General features: G+C 39.4%; 1 long non-coding RNA gene across 1 annotated transcript in view; it reads right to left on the minus strand.

The window, feature by feature from the left end:
* LOC149743810 (uncharacterized) overlaps positions 1 to 20803 on the minus strand; it is a 42858-nt gene that overhangs the window by 11450 nt on the left and 10605 nt on the right. Inside the window, exon 3 of the long non-coding RNA XR_016391765.1 lies at positions 7641 to 7807. This is a non-coding gene — a long non-coding RNA (uncharacterized LOC149743810). The remainder of the gene's footprint in view (positions 1 to 7640; positions 7808 to 20803) is intronic.

The following is a 20803-nucleotide window of genomic DNA, read 5'->3' on the forward strand; positions in this document are numbered from 1 at the left end:
ACATTGGTCTACCAGAGACCTCCGGCACCTTGTAATATCAAACAGCGAAAGCCTCCCAGGGATATCCGTCTCAACGCTAAGACCCAGCTCCACTCAGAGACCAGCAAGATCCAGTGCTGGATATCCCATGCCAAACAACTAGCAAGACAGGAATGCAGGCCCATCCATTAGCAGAGAGGCTGCCTAAAATCAAAATAAGGCCACAGACACCCCAAAACACACCACCGGATGCAGACCTGTCAACCAGAAAGACAAGATCCAGACGCACCCACCAGAACACAGGCACCAGTCCCCTCCACCAGAAAGCCTACACAACCCACTGAACCAACCTTAGCCACTGGGGGCAGACACCAAAAACAACGGGAGCAACGAATCAGCAGCCTGCGAAAAGGAGACCCCAAACACAGTCCCCAAAGCCAAATAAGACAGAGAAACACACAGCAGATGAAGGAACAAGGTAAGATCCCACCAGAACAAACAAATGTAGAGGAAATAGGCAGTCTAGCAGAAAAAGAATTCAGAGTAATGATAGTAAAGATGATCCCAAATCTTGGAACTGGAATGGAGAATGTACAACAAACATTTAACAAGGACCTAGAAGAACTAAAAAGCAAACAAACAATGATGAACAACACAATAAATGGAATTAAACATGCTCTAGAAGGAAACAATAGCAGAATAACTGAGGCAAAAGAATGGATAAATGACCTGGAAGACAAAATAGTAGAAAAAACTACTGCAGAGCAGAAAAAAGAAAAAAAGAATGAAAAGAATTGAGGACAATCTGAAACACCTCTGGGACAACATTAAACACACCAACATTAGAATATAGGGATCTCAGAAATAGAAGAGAAAAAGAAACAGACTGAGAAAATATTTGAAGAGATAATAGTTGAAAACTTCCCTAATATGGGAAAGGAAATCATTAATCAAGTCCAGGAAGTGCAGAGAGTCCCATACAAGATACACCCAAGGAGAAACTTGCCAAAATATATATTACTCAAACTATCAAAAATTAAATACAAAGAAAAAATATTAAAAGCAGCAAGGGAAAAACAACAAGTTAACATACAAGGGAATCCCCAAAAGGTTAACGGCTAATCTTTCAGCAGAAACTCTGCAAGCCAGAAGGGACTGACAGGACATATTTAGAGTGATGAAAGGGGAAAAGCTACAACCAAGATTACTCGACCCAGCAAGGATCTCATTCAGATTTGACAGAGAAATTAAAACCTTTACAGACAAGCAAAAGCTAAGAGAATTCAGCACCACCAAACCAGCTTTACAACAAATGCTAAAGGAACTTCTCTAGGCAGGAAACACAAGAGAAAGAAAAGACCTACAATAACAAACCCAAAACAATTAAGTAAATGGTAATAAGAACATACATATCAATAGTTACCGTAAATGTAAATGGATTAAATGCTCCAACCAAAAGACATAGACTGGCTGAATGGATACAAAAACATGACCAGCAAATATGCGGTCTACAAGAGATCCACTTCAGACCTAGAGACACATACATACTGAAAGATAGGGGATGGAATAAGATATTCCATGCAAATGGAAATCAAAAGAAAGCTACAGTAGTAATTCTCATATCAGACAAAAAAGACTTTAAAATAAAGACTATTACAGGAGACAAAGAAGGACACTACATAATGATCAAGGGATCAATCCAAGAAGAAGATATAACAATTGTAAATATTTATGCACCCAACACAAGAGCACCTCAATACATAAGGCAAATGCTAACAGCCATAAAAGGGGAAATCGACAGTAACACAATCATAGTAGGGGACTTTAGCACCCCTCTTTCACCAATGAACAGATCATCCAAAATGAAAATAAATAAGGAAACACAAGCTTTAAAAGATATATTAAACAAGGTGGAATTAATTGATATTTATAGGACATTCCATCCAAAAACAACAGAATACACTTTTTCTCAAGTGCTCATGGAACATTCTCCAGGATAGATCACATCCTGGGCCACAAAAAAAGCCTTGGTAAATTTACAAAAATTGAAATCGTAACAAGTACGTTTTCTGACTACAATGCTATCAGAATAGGTATCAATTACAGGAAAAGATCTGTAAAAAATACAAAATACAAACACATGGATGCTAAAGAATACACTACTTTATAACCAAGACATCACTGAAGAAATCACAGAGGAAATAAAAAAATACCTAGAAACAAATGACAATGAAAACATGAAGACCCAAAACCTAGGGGATGCAGCAAAAGCAGTTCTAAGAGGGAGGATTATAGCACTACAATTCTACCTCAAGAAACAAGAAACATCTCAAATAAACAAGCTAACCTTACACCTAAAGCAATTAGAGAAAGAAAGAAAAAAAAACCCAAAGTCAGCAGAGGAAAGAAATCATAAAGATCAGATCAGAAATAAGTGACAAAGAAATGAAGGAAACAACAGAAAAAGTCAAAAAAACTAAAAGCTGGTTCTCTGAGAAGGTAAACAAAATGGATAAACCATTAGCCAGACTCATCAAGAAAAAAAGGGAGAAGACTCAAATCAATAGAATTACAAATGAAAAAGGAGAAGTAACAACTGACACTGCAGAAATACAAAGGATCATGAGAGATTACTGCAAGCAACTATATGCCAATAAAATGGACAACCTGGAAGAAATGGACAAATTCTTAGAAAAGCACAAGCTTCCAAGACTGAACCAGGAAGAAATAGAAACTATAAACAAACCAATCCCAAGCACTGAAATTGAGACTGTGATTTAAAATCTTCCAACAAACAAAAGCCCAGGACCAGATGGCTTCACAGGCAAATTCTATCAAACATTTAGAGAAGAGTTAACACCTACCCTTCTCAAACTCTTCCAAAATATAGCACAGGGGGTAACTCTCCCAAACTTATTCTATGAGACCACCATCTCCCTGATACCAAAACCAGACAAAGATGTCACAAAGAAAGAAAACTATAGGCCAATATCACTGATGAACACAGATGCAAAAATCCACAGCAAAATATTAGCAAACAGAATCCAACAGCGCATTAAAAGGATCATACACGAAGAGCAAGTAGGGTTTATCCCCGGGATGCAAGGTTCTTCAATATATGCAAATCAATGTGATACACAATATTAAAAAACTGAAGGATAAAAACAATATGGTCATCTCAATAGACACAGAAAATACTTTTGACATTATTAAACACCCATTTATGATAAAAAACCTCCAGAAAGTAGGCACAGAGGGAACTTTCTTCAACATAATAAAGGCCATATATGACAGACCTAGCCAACATCGTTCTCAATGGTGAAAAGTGAAACCATTTCCACCAAGATCGGGAACAAGACAAGGTTGCCCACTGTCACCACTATGATTCAACACACTTTTGGAAATTTTAGCAACAGCAACCAGAGAAGAAAAAGAAATAAAGGGAATACAAATCGGAAAAGAAGAAGTTAAGCTCTCACTGTTTGCAGACGACATGATACTATACATAGAGAATCCTAAAGATGCTACCAGAAACCTACTAGAGTTAATCAATGAATCTGGTAAGGCTGCAGCATACAAAATTAATGTACAGTTATCTCTTTCATTCATATACACTAAAGATGAAAAATCTGAAAGAGAAATTAAGGAAACACTCCCATTTACCACTGCAACATAAAGAATAAAATACCTAGGAGTAAACCTACCTAAGGAGACAAAAGTCGTTTACTCAACAAACTATAAGACACTGATTAAAGAAATCAAAGATGACACAAACAGATAGAGAGATATACCATGTTCCTGGATTGGAAGAATCAACACTGTGGAAATGACTATACTACCCAAAGCAATCTACAGATTCAATGCAATCCCTATCAAACTACCAATGGCATTTTTCAGAGAACTGGAACAAAAAAATTCACAATTTGTATGGAAACACAAAAGACCCTGAACAGCCAAAGCAATCTTGAGAAGAAAAACAGAGCTGGAGGAATCAGGCTCCCTGACTTCAGACAATGCTACAAAGCTACAGTAGTCAAGACAGTATGGTACTGGCACAAAAAGAGAAATATAGATCAATGGAACACGAGGGAAAGCCCAGAGATAAACCCATACACATATGGTCACCTTATTTATGATAAAGGAGGCAAGAATATACAATGGAGAAATCACAGCCTCTTCAATAAGTGGGGAACTGGGCAGCTAGAGGTAAGAGAATGAAATTAGAAGATTCCCTAACACCATACACAAAAATAAACTCAAAATAGATTAAAGACCTAAATATAAGGCCAGACACTATAAAACTCTTAGAGGAAAATATAAGCAGAACACTCTATGACATCAATCACAGCAAAATCCTTTTTAACCCACCTCCTAGAGAAATGGAAATAAAAACAAAAACAAACAAATGAGACTTAAAAGCTTTTGCACATTAAAGGAAAATGTAAACAAGACGAAATGACAACCCTCAGAATGGCAGAAAACATTTGCCAACGAAGCAACTGACAAATGATTAATCTCCAAACTTTACAAGGAGCCCATGCAGATCAATATCAAAAAAACAAACAACCCAATCCATAAATGGGCAGAAGACCTAAATAGACATTTCTCCAAAGAAGATATACAGATTGCCAACAAACACATGAAAGAATGCTCAACATCACTGATCATTAGAGAAATGCAAATCAAAATTACAATGAGGTATCACCGCACACAGGTAAGAATGTCCATCATCAAAAAAATCTACAAACAATAAATGCTGCAGAGGTGTGGAGAAAAGGGAACCCTCTTGCACCGTTGGTGGGAGTGTAAATTGATACAGCCACTATTGAGAACAGTATGGAGGTTCCTTAAAAACCTAAAAATAGAACTACCACTACCATATGACACAGCAATCCCAGTACTGGGCATATACGTGGAGAAAACCATAATTCATAAAGAGTCATGTTCCACAATATTCACTGCAGCTCTATTTGCAATAGCCAGGACATGGAAGCAACCTAAGTGTCCATCAACTGATGACTGGATAAAGAAGATGTTGCACATCTTCAATATAAAATGGAATATTACTCAGCCATAAAAAGAAATGAAATTGAGTTATTTGTAGTGAGGTGGATGGACCTAGAGTCTGTCATACAGAGTGAAGTAAGTCAGAAAGAGAAAAACAAATACTGTATGCTGACACATATATATGGAATCTAAAAAAAAAGAAAAAATATGGTTCGGAAGAACCTAGGGGCAGGACTGGAATAAAGATGCAGACATAGAGAATGGACTTGAGGACATAGGGAGGGAGAAGGGTAAGCTGGGATGAAGTGAGAGAGTGGCATGGACTTATGGCTACCGAATGTAAAATAGATGGCTAGTAAGAAACAGCTGCATAGCACAGGGAGATCAGCTCAGTGCTTTGTGACCACTTAGAGGGGTGGGATATGGAGGGGGGAGGGAGACGCAAGAGGGAGGAGATATGGGGATATATGTATATGTATAGCTTGTTCACTTTGTTATAAAGCAGAAACTAACAAACCATTGTAAAGCAATTATAGTCCAATAAGATTATATAAATAAATAAATAAATTATGCCCCCCCCAAATTAAATCTTTTTTTAAAATAAATAAATAAAAAACAGCACTCGATAACATGGTAACTCTAAACCTAAGTATTTTCAGTACTATAGTAAATGTAACTGGATTAGTATCTCCTATTGAAGTGTAATTTTTTATATTATGTGCAACTAAATTTTTTTCACAATATACAGGTAAAATGAAAGAATTACGTTAGAAACGAGAAAACATTCCACGTATTTAAAAACAATAAGCATATAATATCATGCTTATAATAAGCATATACTAAGCATGTATAATATCATATAATATATAAGCATACAATATCATGCTCATAATAAGCATATAATAAGCATCTTAGATAAAATGGTCTTTAAGTTCAGAACACTTTGTCATTATTGTAATTAGTATTATCCCAATTTCTTAAAACTATTTCAATACTTCTATTTGAAAAAATATTTTAATATTTTTTTCTTCACTCTTTTGTGGTCTAATACATGATAAGTATTTAGGTGCTAACATAACCTAAAAATATATGTTGTTTTTTCACAGCCAAACAAAACTGAATTGAGAAGAAATAGAGGGCTTCCCTGGTGGCGCAGTGGTTGAGAGTCCTCCTGCCGATGCAGTGGACACGGGCTTGTGCCCTGGTCCGGGAGGATCCCACATGCTGCGGAGCGGCTGGGCCCGGGAGCCATGGCCACTGAGCCTGTGCGTCCGGAGCCTGTGCTCCACAACGGGAGAGGCCACAACAGTGAGAGGCCCGCGTACAGCAAAAAAAAAAAAAAAAAAGAAGAAGAAGAAAAAATAGATAACTTGAACATACTGCTCACTAAAAGCAAAATAGAATCTGTAATTTAAAAAACTCCCTACCAACAAAAGTCCAGTATCAGATGGTTTCACAGGCAAATTCTTCCAAATATACAAAGCAAAACTTATACTGATTCTTCTCAAACTCTTCGAAAAATTGAAGAGTAAGGAATACTTCCAAAGACATTCTATGAAGCCACCATCACCCTGATATCAAAAACAGATGGGGGGCACTTCCCTGGTGGCAGAGTGGCACAGAATCCATCTGACAATGCAGGTGGCATAGGTTTGAGCCCTGGTCTGGGAAGATCCCACATGCTGTGGAGCAACTAAGCCTGTGTGCCACAACTACTGATCCTGCGCTCTACAGCCCAGGAGCCACAACTACTGAGCCTTATAGCCACAAGTGCTGTAGCCCGTGCACCTAGAGCCCATTGTCTGCAACAAAAGAAGCCACCACAATGAACAGCCTGCACACCACAATGAAGAGAAGCTCCCGCTCGCCACAATTAGAGACAGTCCACACACAGCAACAGACACCCAATGCATACAAAAATAAATAAATAAAGAAATCTACTAAAAAAACCCAACCAACCAAACAAACAAAAAAACAGATGGGGACTTTTCTGGTTGTCCAGCAGTTAAGATTTCACCTTCCAGTGCAGGGTGGGGGGCAGGTTCAATCCCTCATGGTGGAGCTCAGATCCCACATGCCTCACAAACAAGAAACCAAAACATAAAACAGAAGCAATATTGGAACAAATTCAATGAAGACTTTAAAAAAAACACAGAGAAAGACACTACCAAAATAGAAAATTGCAGACCAATATCTTTGATAAATATAGATGCAAAAATTCTCAACTGAATATTAGAAAACCGAATCCAACAATACATAAGAGGATCATACACCATGACCAAATTTGATTCTCCCCAGTGTCACAAAGTTGTTTCAGCATATGCAAATCAATCAACATGATACACCCCATCAACAAAGGAAAAACACAAAACAAATGATCATCTCAATAGATGCTGAAAAAGCATTTGAAAAACTTCAACATCCACTGATGATAAAAACACTTACCAGGGTTGAGAGTCCACCTGCCGATGCAGGGGACACGGGTTCGTGCCCTGGTCCAGGAAGATCCCACATGCTGGGGAGCAGCTGGGACCGTGAGCCATGGCCGCTGAGCCTGCGCGTCCGGAGCCTGTGCTCCACAATAGTGAGAGGCCCGCGTACCTCAAAAAAAAAAAAAAAAAAAAAAAAAACCAACAAACAAAGAAAACACTTACCATGGCTTCCCTCGTGGTGCAGTTGTTGAGAGTCCGCCTTCCGATGCAGGGGACACGGGTTCATGCCCCACAGAGCGGCTGGGCCCGTGAGCCATGGTCACTGAGCCTGTGCATCCGGAGCCTGTGCTCCGCAACGGGAGAGGTCACAACATTGAGAGGCCCGTGCACTGCAAAAAACCAAAAACAAAACAATACAAAACAAAACACTTACCAAAGTGGGTATAGAGGAAACATATCTCAACATAATAAAAGCTATTTATGAAAAACCCACAACCAATATAATACTCAATGTTCATAGGCTGAAAGCCTTCCCCCTAAAATCAGGAACAAGACAAGGATGCCCACTCTCACCTCATATCTTCAACATAGTATTGGAAGTCCTAGCCACAACAATCAGACAAGAAAAAGAAATAAAATCTAACCACATTGGAAGGGAAGAGGTAAAGTTGTCATTATATGCAGATGGCATGATAATATATATAAAGGAAACCCTAAAAGTTCCACACAAAAACTACTAGAAGTGATAAACAAATTCAGCAAAGTAGCAGGATACAAGATTAACATACATAAATTGGTTGCATTTCTTGGTTTTTCTTTTTCTTTTTTAAATTTATTTTGGCTGCACTGGGTCTTCATTGCTGTGCACGGGCTTTCTCTCGTTGTGGCCAGTGGGGGCTAGTCTTCATTGTGGTACACAAGCTTCTCATTGCAGTGGCTTCTCTTGTTGCGGAGCACGGGATCTAGGAACACGGGCTTAGGTAGTTGTGGCACATGGGCTCAGTAGATGTGGCTCACAGTTTCTAGTGTTCAGGCTAAGTACTTGTGGCACACAGGTCTAGTTGCTCCACGGCATGTGAGATCTTTTGGCACCAGGGCACAAACCTATGCCCACTGTATTGGCAGGCGGATTCTCAACCATGGAGCCACCAGGGAAGTCCCTGGATGCATTTCTTTACACTAACAATGAATAATCAGAAAGGAAATGTAAACAAGCAATCCTTTTTAAAATGGCATCAAGAAAATAAAATACTTAGGAATACACCTCACTAAGGAGGTGAAAGACTTGTATGCTGAGAACTACAAAACATTAGTAAAGGAAACTGAAGATGATTCAGAGAAATGCAAAGACATCCCACGCTCTTGGATGGGAAGAATTAAAACTGTTAAAATGGCTATACTACCAAAGCAATCTACATAGTTAATGTGATTCCTATCAAATTGCCCATGACACTTTCCCCAGAACTAGAACAAATAATCCTAAAATATATCTGGAACCATAAAAAGTCAGAACTGTCAACACAATCCTGAGGAAAAAGAGAAAGCAGGAGGCATAACCCTCCTAAACTTCAGACAATACTACAAAGTTACAGTAATCAAAACCGCATGGTATTGGCACAGAAGCAGATACATGGATCAATGGAATGGAATAGAGAGCCCAGAAATAAACTCACACACCTATGGTCAATTAACCTTCGACAAAGGAGGCAAGAATATACAATGGGGAAAAGATAGTCTCTTCAGCAAGTGCTGTTTTGAAAGTTGGATAGCCGTATGCAAATCAGTGAAGTCAGAACAAACCCTCACACCATACGCAGAAATAGACTCTAAACAGCTTACATGCTTAAATATAACATAAAACTCCTAGAAGAGAACATAAGCAAAACGTTCTCTGACATAAATCATACCAGTTTTCCTAGGCAGTTCTCCCTAGGCAGTACAAATACAGTAAGTCACCTACATATGCACCTTCAAGTTGCAAACTTTCAAAAATGCAAACGTCCATTTGCATGTTCAATTCGCATGTAAGTTAGTTCATGTGACTGGCATACATTTTCATGTGCGTGCATCCTCTATAAGCGGTTGTGCTTTTGTGTTCCTTACAGTACTGTATAGAGTACAGTAGTAGAGTACCTTTATTTCAAGCCCAAGATGTCTGGAAGCAAGCGTAAAGGCAGCAGTGATGTAGCTGGTACTGTTAAGAAGGGCCAAGCGATAATGATGGAAACAAAAGTGAAAGTAATTGAGAGAGTGGAGCGAGGCAAAAAGATGTTAGACATCGCTCATTCTTATAACATGAATCATTCAATCACTGGCATGAATCTAAAGAACAAGGACAAGATCATGGAACATGTGAACTCTGAACTTCTCAGTGTGCAGATGCAGGATCAACATCAGCGCTGAGTCCTGCTCAGCTTAATGCTGACTCAAGAGAAAGCTAAAAGCCTATGAAGACTTGAAGAAGAAACACGGCAAAGAATCAGAGGGCACGTCTTTTAATGCCAGCCATGGCTGGTTTCATCGGTTCAAGGCTAGAGCCAACCTTCACAATGTAAAAGTAAGTGGAGAGGCAGCAAGTGCAGATAGGGTAGCTGTCCGGGAACTTCCGGAAACACTCTGAGCAATTATTGATGATGATGTATATTTACCCAACCAGGTTTTTAATGTGGATGAGACACAACTCTACTGGAAGAGGATGCCAGACCGAAGTTACATCAGTAAGGAGGAAAAGTTGATGCCGGGCTGTAAAGCAGCAAAGGATAGGCTAACTGTTGTTTGGCGGCAATGCTTCCGGTGAACTGAAGCTGAAGCCTCTCTTAGTTTATCATTCAGTGAACCCAAGAACCCTTAAAAACATAGCCAAGGGCTCTCTTCCTGTTGTGTGGAAGCGTAACCCCAAATCCTGTATTACACAGGCCACGTTCCAGACTGGTTTTGCCAGCACTTTATCCCAGATGTAGAGAAATATTGCTTGGAGAAGGACGTTCCAGAAAAACATTCTTTTGCTGCTCGACAATGCTCTGGGCCACCCCCCATCCATGGATGACTTTCATCCCAATGTCAAAGTAGTGCATCTGTCACCGAATACTATGTTGCTCATCCAACCTATGGACCAGGGAGTTAGAGCGACTTTCAAGAAGTATTATTTATGTCACACTTTTTGTGAGGCAGTAAAGGTAAGTGACAAATCAGGAACAACCTAGGGACAACGTTGGAAGGACTATAACATCTACAAGACCATAAAAACATTGACTTTGCATGGTGGGAAGGTACGGTGGTCACCATGAATGGGGTTTGGAAGAACCTTGGCCCACAGTTCATGATTTTTGTGGGTTTGAGAAGGTAGATCAGAAGTCTGAAGAGGTCTTCACCAACGTAGTGACCCTCAGCGAGAAGCTGGAACTAGATCTGCAAGAGGATGATTTCATTGAACTCCTTGCTGTGCAACATGAGGAGCTTACTGATGGAATTGGAGGTCCAGAGAAAGGATGAAGAGGGACAGGAGGAAGAAGTAAATGAAGAACTGAAGAGATTCGCAACAGAACATGGCAAGGGAATCTTCTTTATTTGAGGAAGCACTGTTAGTTTTTGAGGCACAGGACCCGAAACTAGAATGGTACCCAAAGGTGGCAGCAGCCATTCAGAATGAAATCCAGTGCTACCTTGTCATCTATGATGAGAAAAGAAAAAGCTATGACCCAGACATCAATGGATCATTTTTTCCAGAGGGCAGATAGAATTAAATCCAGCAAGGAAGCAGAACTTGTACCATCAACGTCAGGTATGAGTGAAATGGCAGCTTGACCTCTGTCTCCTACTGCTGATAATCCTTTACCTCTACCTTCTCCCACGTCCTCTCCCTCCTCTAATCAGTAACTCATCTCGCCTGTTCCCTCGATGCCAGCCCGAGTATCCCAGCTGTTGTAATGTATTACTGTACTTTTCAAGTTACTGTACTGTAAGATTTTAAATGTTTTCTTTATTTTTGTGTTTGTTTTTTATGTATTGTTTGTGTGAAGAGTATTATAAACCTATTACAGTACAATACCATATACCCAACTGTGTAAGATGGGTACCTAGGCTAACTTTGTTGCACTTACAAACAAACTGGACTTACAAATGCACTCTTGGAACAGAACTTGTTCATATGTAGGGGACTTACTGTAAAAGCAAAAAAGAAACAGGAACTAATCAAACTGATAAGCTGTTGCACAGAAAAGGAAACCATAATCAAAATGGAAATACAACCTATGGACTGGGAGAAGATATTAGCAAATGATGAGACTGACAAGGGCTTAATTGCCAAACTATACAAACAGCTCATACAACTCAATAACAAAATGAGAAATAACTCAATGGAAAAATGGGTAGAAAACCTAAAGAAATATTTCTCCAAAGAAGACATACAGATAGCCAATAGACACATGAAAAGATGCTCATCATCACTAATTATTAGAGAAATGCAAATCCAAATTACAATGAGGTATCACTTCACACTGATCAGAATGGCCATCATTAAAAAAATCTACAATTAACAAATGCTGGATGCGGTATGGAGAAAAGGGAACCCTTCTACACTGTTGGTGGCATTTTAAGTTGGTGCAGCCACTATGGAAAACAGGATGGAGGTTCCTCAAAAAAACTCTAAAGAGAGTTGCCATATGATCTAGCAATCCCACTTGTGGACATATATGTAGACAAAACTATAATTCAAAAAGATACATAAAACCCGATGTTCATTGCAGCAGTATTTACAATAGCCAAGACATGGAAACAACCTAAATGTTCATTGAAAAATGAATGTATAAAGAAGGTGTGGTATATGTATACAATAGATATTACTCAGACATAAAAAAATAATGAAATAATGCCATTTGCAGAAACATGGATGGACCTAGAGATAATGATACTAAGTGAAGTAAGTCAGAAAGTCAAATACCATATAATATCACTTATATGTGGAATCGAAAACAGGACACAAATGAACATGTCAGTGAAACAGAAACAAACACAAAAATATAGAAAACAGAGTTGTGGTTGCCAAGGAGAGAGTGATGGAAAGATTGGGAGTTTTGGAATAGCAAAAGCAAACTATTCTACATAGGATGGACAACCACAAAGACCTACTGGATAGCAGAGGAAACTATATTCAATATCCTGTGATAAACCATAATGGAAAAGAATATATATATATATATATATATGTGTGTGTGTGTATATATATATATATATATATATATATATATATATATACAGAAATTAACACAACAATGTATAAAGGCTGCAGAGGGTGTGGAGAAAAGGGAACCCTCCTACACTGTTGGTGGGAATGTAAACTGATACAGCCACTATGGAGAACAGTATGGAGTTTCCTTAAAAGCTAAAAACAGAACTACCATATGACCCAGCAACCCCACTGGTGAGGTGGTTGGACCTAGAGTCTGTCATACAGAGTGAAGTAAGTCAGAAAGAGAAAAACAAATACCGTACACGAACACATACATATGGAATCTAGAAAAATGGTACTGACGAACCTAGTGACAGGGCAGGAATAACGACACAGATGTAGAGAACGGAATGAAGAACACAGGGCGGAAGGGGAGACAGGGACGTAGTGAGAGAGTAGCACTGACCTATATACACTACCAAATGTAAAAGAGCTAGTGGTAAGCTGCCGCATAGCACAGGGAGATCAGCTCGGTGCTTTATGTCCCCCACAGGGGTGGGATAGGGAGTGTGCGAGGGAGCCCCAGGAGGGGGGGATATGGGGATATATGTATACATATAGGTGATTCACTTTGTTGTAAAGCAGAAACGAATACAGTGTTATAAAGCAATTATACTCCAATAAACATGTATTTAAAAAACCCACAACATTGTAACTACACTAGAAAATATTTCTTAAGTGCAAAAGATATTTTGAATATAAGTTTTATTGTGTGTGTGTACCACAGGTTCAATATATATGAATTATGTCAAATTGATTACATTGTTTTTCAAAATAATTTTTGATATTCTACATCAGCTTCATTATACAAATGCAGAAAAACTATATTATTTTTTTCTAAAATTCAGAAATAGCCATTTTGCTCATTCAGTATACGATAAACCACTAACTGTTAAAAAGGGATTCGTGACCTCTTCCTTCCAAAGAAATATTTCTGCACTCATACATGTTTAATAGAATGTTCTGCCATGAACTGACTTCCCACCTTAGAGACACCAGATTTGCATCCTGAAATCTCTTTCTTGCAAAAATGTCCAATTAGCATCCTAGCATTACAGAAAAGAAATGCTTTTTTCCAGATCTCAAATTCCATACAATTTTATCAAGAAATCATCTATTTTTTTTCACACACACAGACTGTATTTTATTTTTACAAGAGAGAAATCAACTGACACCAAGCATTGTAAATGGATGACCACAACAAAAGCAACAATGACTGCAATTAGCAAACATAAAACACACTCATACTATGTCATAATATTGACATTAAGTCCAGGAATACTCCACTGTGAGAGCTCCTTTACTTCGCAGTGAAAGACATCATGTATTTTTAAATTATCAGCACTCACCTGAGATCTTCAAAAATCAACAAAAACATAATTTTGTGTTCTCTTTCATTTATTCTGGTTCTAAGTGGTCATTTCTAAACGAAAGTATTTAAGTATGTTAACGTCATCTTATAACATCATATTCCAGATGACTACCGTCTCTCCAAAGATGAAATATGAGGAACTCATAATTAGGCTCTCCAAAGTATTATTCTCTGAATCTGTATTACCCTTCTGCTAAACTCCACACTGTTCATTATTCTTTGAGAATATTCTTTTTTCTTGTATGGCCATCACATGCTCTTTCATTTCATGAAGTGTTTTCCTACAATTTTATGCCTAGTTTATTTCTGAGAATATGCATTATTTCTGATTGATATTTATAGACACAAAGACTTCTCTATAATTCCCTGAGAGTTTCAAGAACTCCTACTTCTTTTTTTCTAATACCTAGATTCTGAAGCTCTCCACAAAGCATTACTAAAATTGCATTTACATAAGTATCTACATATTAATCACACATTAATGCATTTACAATTTTATTATGCTTTATTGCTAATTTCGGAGCATAAATGTAGCTGTCTTATTTACCACCCTCTTGGAAATCACTTTAATATTTGCACTTAGGACTTGAAAGAGAATGGACAAATAAAAACCTGAAGAATATGCAAATACAATTTATATATTTCTCATAAAATTAGGTGATTATCTAACCTTTATCCAGAAAAAAGAAGAGCCCAGATACTCTGCAGGCATGATACTCGACAATGTGTGGTCTTCCAGCAGGAAAACATGCAGTAATCCATGTGGCAGAGTTTACCTGTGACCATCTGGGGTTAGTGACCTATGCATTCCTTACATGCAACATATCAGGAGTGGAAAAAGGGAATTTGTCAGTTGTGGCAATAAGTATAATGAAGATTTGTAGCAGGTCATGCTCATATATTCAACACAGGTACAATCAAAATTTTGCTCAGGGCTTCCCTGGTGGCGCAGTGGTTGAGAGTCCGCCTGCCGATGCAGGGGACGCAGGTTCGTGCCCCGGTCCGGGAAGATCCCACATGCCGCGGAGCGGCTGGGCCCGTGAGGCATGGCCGTTGAGCCTGCGCGTCCGGAGCCTGTGCTCTGCAACGGGAGAGGGCACAACAGTGAGAGGCCCACATACCGCAAAAAAAAAAAATTTTGCTCAATTCTGGTAAATCTAAGTCTCTATCTGTTACCTTGTCTTTAACGAGGAAATGTCAGAACTGACTTACAAAAAAAAAAGTGTTTTGTTTGTTTGTTTTAATTACAGTCATGGTGAGTAAGACATAGCTCAGAACAGCTAATGTGACCTAGTGATTCTCCCATCAGGAAATACAGGTTCTACTTCCCTGTTTATTCTCCACATCCTGTAGTAAGTTAAGTTTCAATGAAAGATAAATCTATAGAGCGAAAAAGAAAAGAAAACTTTCATGTGTTGATAAGATCATTCTGACAAGTTTTACCACGTATGTCAGTGTTTGTGCTGATGGACACAAGCCAGAGCTCCCTACTCTGACATTTTCACTGATGTCATTCCCCTTGATCCTCAATTTAAAAGTGGATAAATATGTTTTCTATGTTGTCTTCTTTAAGAAATTAAATAATGAATGCTTTCTAGACGTGATCCTCTAATGATTTTCAGTCAGTGGTCATCAAGAGAGGAAAAGCACAGAATCTCATCCCCACAGAAGGATGACATTCAGTCAGGTAATAAAATTCTCCCCAAAATCAGAGCTTCACCTTTAACATGCAATCAGAGGCTTTCACAGGTTCCTGATCACTGTGCACTCAGCCCTACCATATGGGATTGGCTCTAAGAATCTCACATCAGATGACTGACAAACATTTCACAGTACACTGATCTGGTACCAGATCCTGCCCTTCTTACTACAATATTCTAGGGTATTTCCTGGAGCCCTCTACTCTATACAGGTACACTTCCAAGTAGAAACAGAAGCTTTGATTCTCACTGGGACCCCTGCTCTATCCAACCAACCTCTCTCGAAATACGATGTTCTAATCTCTCCTGATGAGAACATTTCAAGGTCTCTCCCTGTGCTAATTTACTAAAGGTAAAAGAGAAATAAGAAAGAGGTAATTATGCAGGGAGCAATATATAAGATTCCTTTACTTAATGTATTTATCTGATATACCCAAATATTGAGAAATATATATTCATTTTATAATGGTCAAGAAAAGAGGAGGAGGAACCTCCATGCCAACAGTATATATAAAATGGAATCAATATTGCATAAGCTCCAGCTTAAGCTTAGCTACGAGGTACTAACTCTTCTCATAAAGAAGCAATAACTCTCCATCATTTGAAGCACACTGAGGACTCAGACAGCTGGACTCTGAGGGTGTAGTCTCCTCACTCGAATTCTGTACTTGCATCACAGAGCAATGAAATATTCCCAACGAATTATTAAGGATGAGGTGGGGAGCCAAAATAAAAAAGATGAATCCATAGTCTGCCCTACCATCTATTCTGCCAGATATTACCACCATCATGGCCCAATATGACCTTCCCACCTTTCTCTGGGCCTCCCTACTTTCCACCTCCATCCTCTCATTATATCTTACCTACACTTGGAAACGACTCTAGTTTTTCCACTTATCTTTATCAACAAGTAATCCAAAGAGCAACTTTGTATATAACTCCTTAGAAACCTCAGGTCTGACTCAGTAATACATGACCTTCTAAGTCCAAAGCTTTCCTTATTCCCTTTATTATGTTTTTTCGAATTTCCATGTACTTACACTCTCTGGACCTCCACTGTTCTCAGGTTCGTCTTCCCTGCAAAATCTGTCAACCTAGACATAGACTTAAGTACCACCCTCTAATTATCTCCTAGGGAATCCAGGTTTTAAAAAAGCCTCAGCAAGCCTTATGGACTTTATTAAAGACTCTTTAAGATTACCCATGGCAGATAGCAGTACACCCACAGATATCTATTTAATACACCCTCAGAGTATTTTTTTTCTTTTTAATAAGGTCTCTTCTGTCCAATGAAGACTCTCAGCTCTTCTTCTTCAACATAGGCAGTGTCTCACCCTTCTGATTACTCTCTCCTCTACCCCATGGTCACTCCCCTTCCTCATATTACATTCTTTCCCAATTTTGTATGTTAGTAAAATCAAATAACATAAAATATAACGTGAATTATTATAAAGTGCACCTTTCAGTGATATTACATACATTCATTTTACTGGGTGATGAACATCGCCATCTGTCTTTCTAATTCTTTTCTACGTTTTAAAACTGTGACTCTATATCCTTTAAACATCACTTTCCTTTTTGTTCCATAACCACCTGAAAAGCATCATTACCCTCCCAATTTCTATGGTTTTGACTACACTAAGTACCCCATATAATTGAAATAAGTAGTTGTACTGTTATGACTCACTAAAAGTCACAAAAATGGCATTTTGGTATCTAAATTTCCTCAAGATTCATCCATGCTGTAGCATATTCCTAGATCTTTTCCTTCTTAACAGTGAACAATATTGTATTATATGGGTATACCACACTTTGTTTATCCAGAATCTAGTGGATGAACACTTAGGTTGCTTTCCTATTTTAGCTACTGTGATTATTACTGCTCTAAACACTGGAGTACAAATATTTCTTTAGGACCCTGATTTCAATTCCTTTGGGTATACCTCATAGTAAAATTCCTGGATCATGTAGTAATTCTATTTTTCAATATCTGAAAACTTGCCATACTCTTCTGCAAAGCAGCTGTATCATTCTACATTCCCACTGACATAGCACAATGCTTCCAACTCCCTCACATCCTCACCAATACTTGTTTTCTGCTTGTGTATGTGTCTGTGTGCTTGTGTGTGTATGCATGCACACAAATATATAAACATGCATTTAGTGATATGGAGCATCTATTCAAGTGCTTAGTCATTTGTACATCTTTTTGAAGAACCATCTATTCAAGTTTTTTATCCATTTTTGAATCAGGGTGTTTGCTTTTTGTTGACTTGTAGGAGTTCTCTGTATATTCTGAATAGAAATATCTTGTCAGATAGATGGCTTTCAAATATTTTCTCCTATCTTGTGGGTTGCCATTTTATTCTGTTTACATCTCCTTGATACACATTTTTTTAAAATTATGTACTGAAAATTGTTTATTTTTTGTTAGCTCTACCTCTGTTGTTCCTTCATTTCATATTGAGGAAAACACTGCCAAATCCAATGTCATGAAGCTCTTGTCCTGTGTCTTCTTCTAAGACTTTCTATTTTATTAGGTCTTATATTTAGTTTCTTGACACGTGTCCATTAATGTATGCATATGATGTTAGGTAAGGGTCCATCTTCCTTCTTTTGCATGTTGACAACAAGACTTCTCAGCATCATTTGTTGAAAATACTATCCTTTCTACTTTGAAAAGTCTTGGCAACTTGTCAAAAATCATTTGGCCATATATCAGGGTTTATTTCTGGGTGTTCTATTCTATTCTATTAGCCTTGAATAAGGGAGAAAATAGTATAACTTATCCAGGTTGATGAAGAACATAAAGAAAGTCCAGGACTGAGAATTAGGAGGGCAATATAAAACAGCAGGGAGTAAAAGACAGTGTGAGAGAAGATCTTGTATTTGCAAGTTCATGGAAATATGATCATGTTAAACCACTAAATGCTTGACTTTGAACAATACGGTAAATGTGCTAGCAAGAAACATAACACTTACCCATGTCCGGGAAATATAGTATGGGCATAAAGATAAAATACACACAAATATATTTAAAAGGGAACAGTTTTCATGGTGTGAGAACATTGTGGGATTTGAAATACAATTTACTTCTGTTCTACCATTGTCTCTAAAATTTATCAAAGTGTATATACAAGCAATTCCAATTCTGGTAATGTGCTTGACAGGTTTATATATGGACTTCAGACGACCAGTAAATGTACATTCATAGTAGGACTGTTCTTTAATCCAAAAAACAAAACAAAAACTGGAAAGACTAGAGGTCACTTTTTCAACACATATACAGACGCAGTGATGGTTAAGGGTCCAAAAACAGACGGTGAGCATGGGTGCAAGAGGTTAATCCCCAGGCTGGGGTGGGGAGCAGAGTTTGAGGGTAACACAGGTAGAAAAGGCTTTTGTCCTACCCTTGATTTTTGAGGTATGGAAATTCACAGGTCACTACCTTCATTTCAAAATGAATGAATGCACTATTCAATTTTTTAAAACAGGAGAAGTAAACATGAGTGATAATAAATTTCCAACTGTCGCTAATCAAATAGGATACTAAGAAAAATTAAATAATATGATTTTAGAATGAAGTGGAGGGCTTCCCTGGTGGCACAGTGGTTGAGAGTCCACCTGCCAATGCAGGGGACGCGGGTTCGTGCCCCGGTCCGGGAAGATCCCACATGCCGCGGAGCGGCTGGGCCCATGAGCCATGGCTGCTGAGCCTGCGCATCTGGAGCCTGTGCTCCGCAGCGGGAGAGGCCACGGCAGTGAGAGGCCCGCGTACCGCAAAAAAAAAAAAGAATGAAGTGGAGAGATTGTCTAAGATGGTAGCATTCAAAGACCCAGAGCTTGATGCCTCTCATGGGCACACCAAACTCACAACTGTTTACAGAACAGCAATAGATGAAAAAGGCCAGGACCTACCATAAAAGATGTTTTAGAGCTAAAGATATAAGGAAGGCACCTCGGCAAGACAAGAAGGAAGGGCAAAATCTCAAGAGAGTCAAGATCCATACCACCAGGTGGGTGACCCACAAATGGGAGAATAATTACAATTACTGAGGTGCTCCCAGGTAGCGAGGGGTATGAACAGAGCATCAGGCTCCCAAACCCAGGGATCCTGTGCTGGAAAGAAGAGTTCCTAGAAAGTTGGGCTTTGAAGACGAGTAGTGCTTATTTTCCAGAGAGCCACAGGGTTGTGGGAAATAGAGAGTCCACACTTAAAAGATGCTCACAGGGCTTCCCGGGTGGCGCAGTGGTTGACAGTTCGCCTGCCGATGCAGGGGACACGGGTTCGTGCCCCGGTCCGGGAGGATCCCACATGCCGCGGGGCAGCGGCCCGTGAGCCATGGCCGCTGAACCTGCACGTCCCGAGCCTGTGCGCCACGATGGGAGAGACCACAAAGGTGAGAGGCCTGCGTACGCCCCCCCAAAAAGAAGATGCTCATAAATTCCCACATGACTGGAGAATCAGAACAGAAGCAGTCATTTGAAAGGATCCTGGGTCACACCTACCTCCTGATCTTGGAGAGTCTCCCAGAGAGGCAAGAGACAACTACAGCACAGCCTCAGGGACATAGACACTGGCAGCAGCCATTTGGGGGAGCTCCTTCTACCTCGTGGCCACTGGTACCAGCAAGCATAATTTCTGAATCCTCCCTCTATCTTTTTAGCCTCAGGATCTAGCCCTACCCATTTCCACCAGACCATAGACACAAGTACTAGGATGCTGCAGGCCAAGCAACTAACTGAGCAGTGGCATAGCCCCATCTGCCCTCAAACAGGCTGCCTTCAGACGCTCTCAATGCACAGCTGCCCCTGGTCATGGGCCCAGCCACCAAAAGCCCCAGGACCAGCCTCCACACCTCAGTGGACAGACACCAGCCCCAGAGTCCCTGGCCCCTCGGACAAGTGAGCCTGCTCTGACCTTGGAATCAGCCTCACCATTGGCAGGTGATTACTGCACAGGGACTGGATGGAGCTTGGACTTACCCAACAGCAAACCTGCTCTAGCAGTGGGATCAGCCTCATACATCAACAGGCACACACCAGCTCCAGGAATACCACATTCCAGCAGCGTGTGTGACCAGAA

The sequence above is a fragment of the Delphinapterus leucas genome, unplaced genomic scaffold (assembly GCF_059928025.1).
Source record: "Delphinapterus leucas isolate spDelLeu-1000000601 "Yukka" unplaced genomic scaffold, BTC_Dleu_Yukka2 spDelLeu_asBTCV2_sq74, whole genome shotgun sequence".
Lineage (NCBI taxonomy): Eukaryota > Metazoa > Chordata > Mammalia > Artiodactyla > Monodontidae > Delphinapterus > Delphinapterus leucas.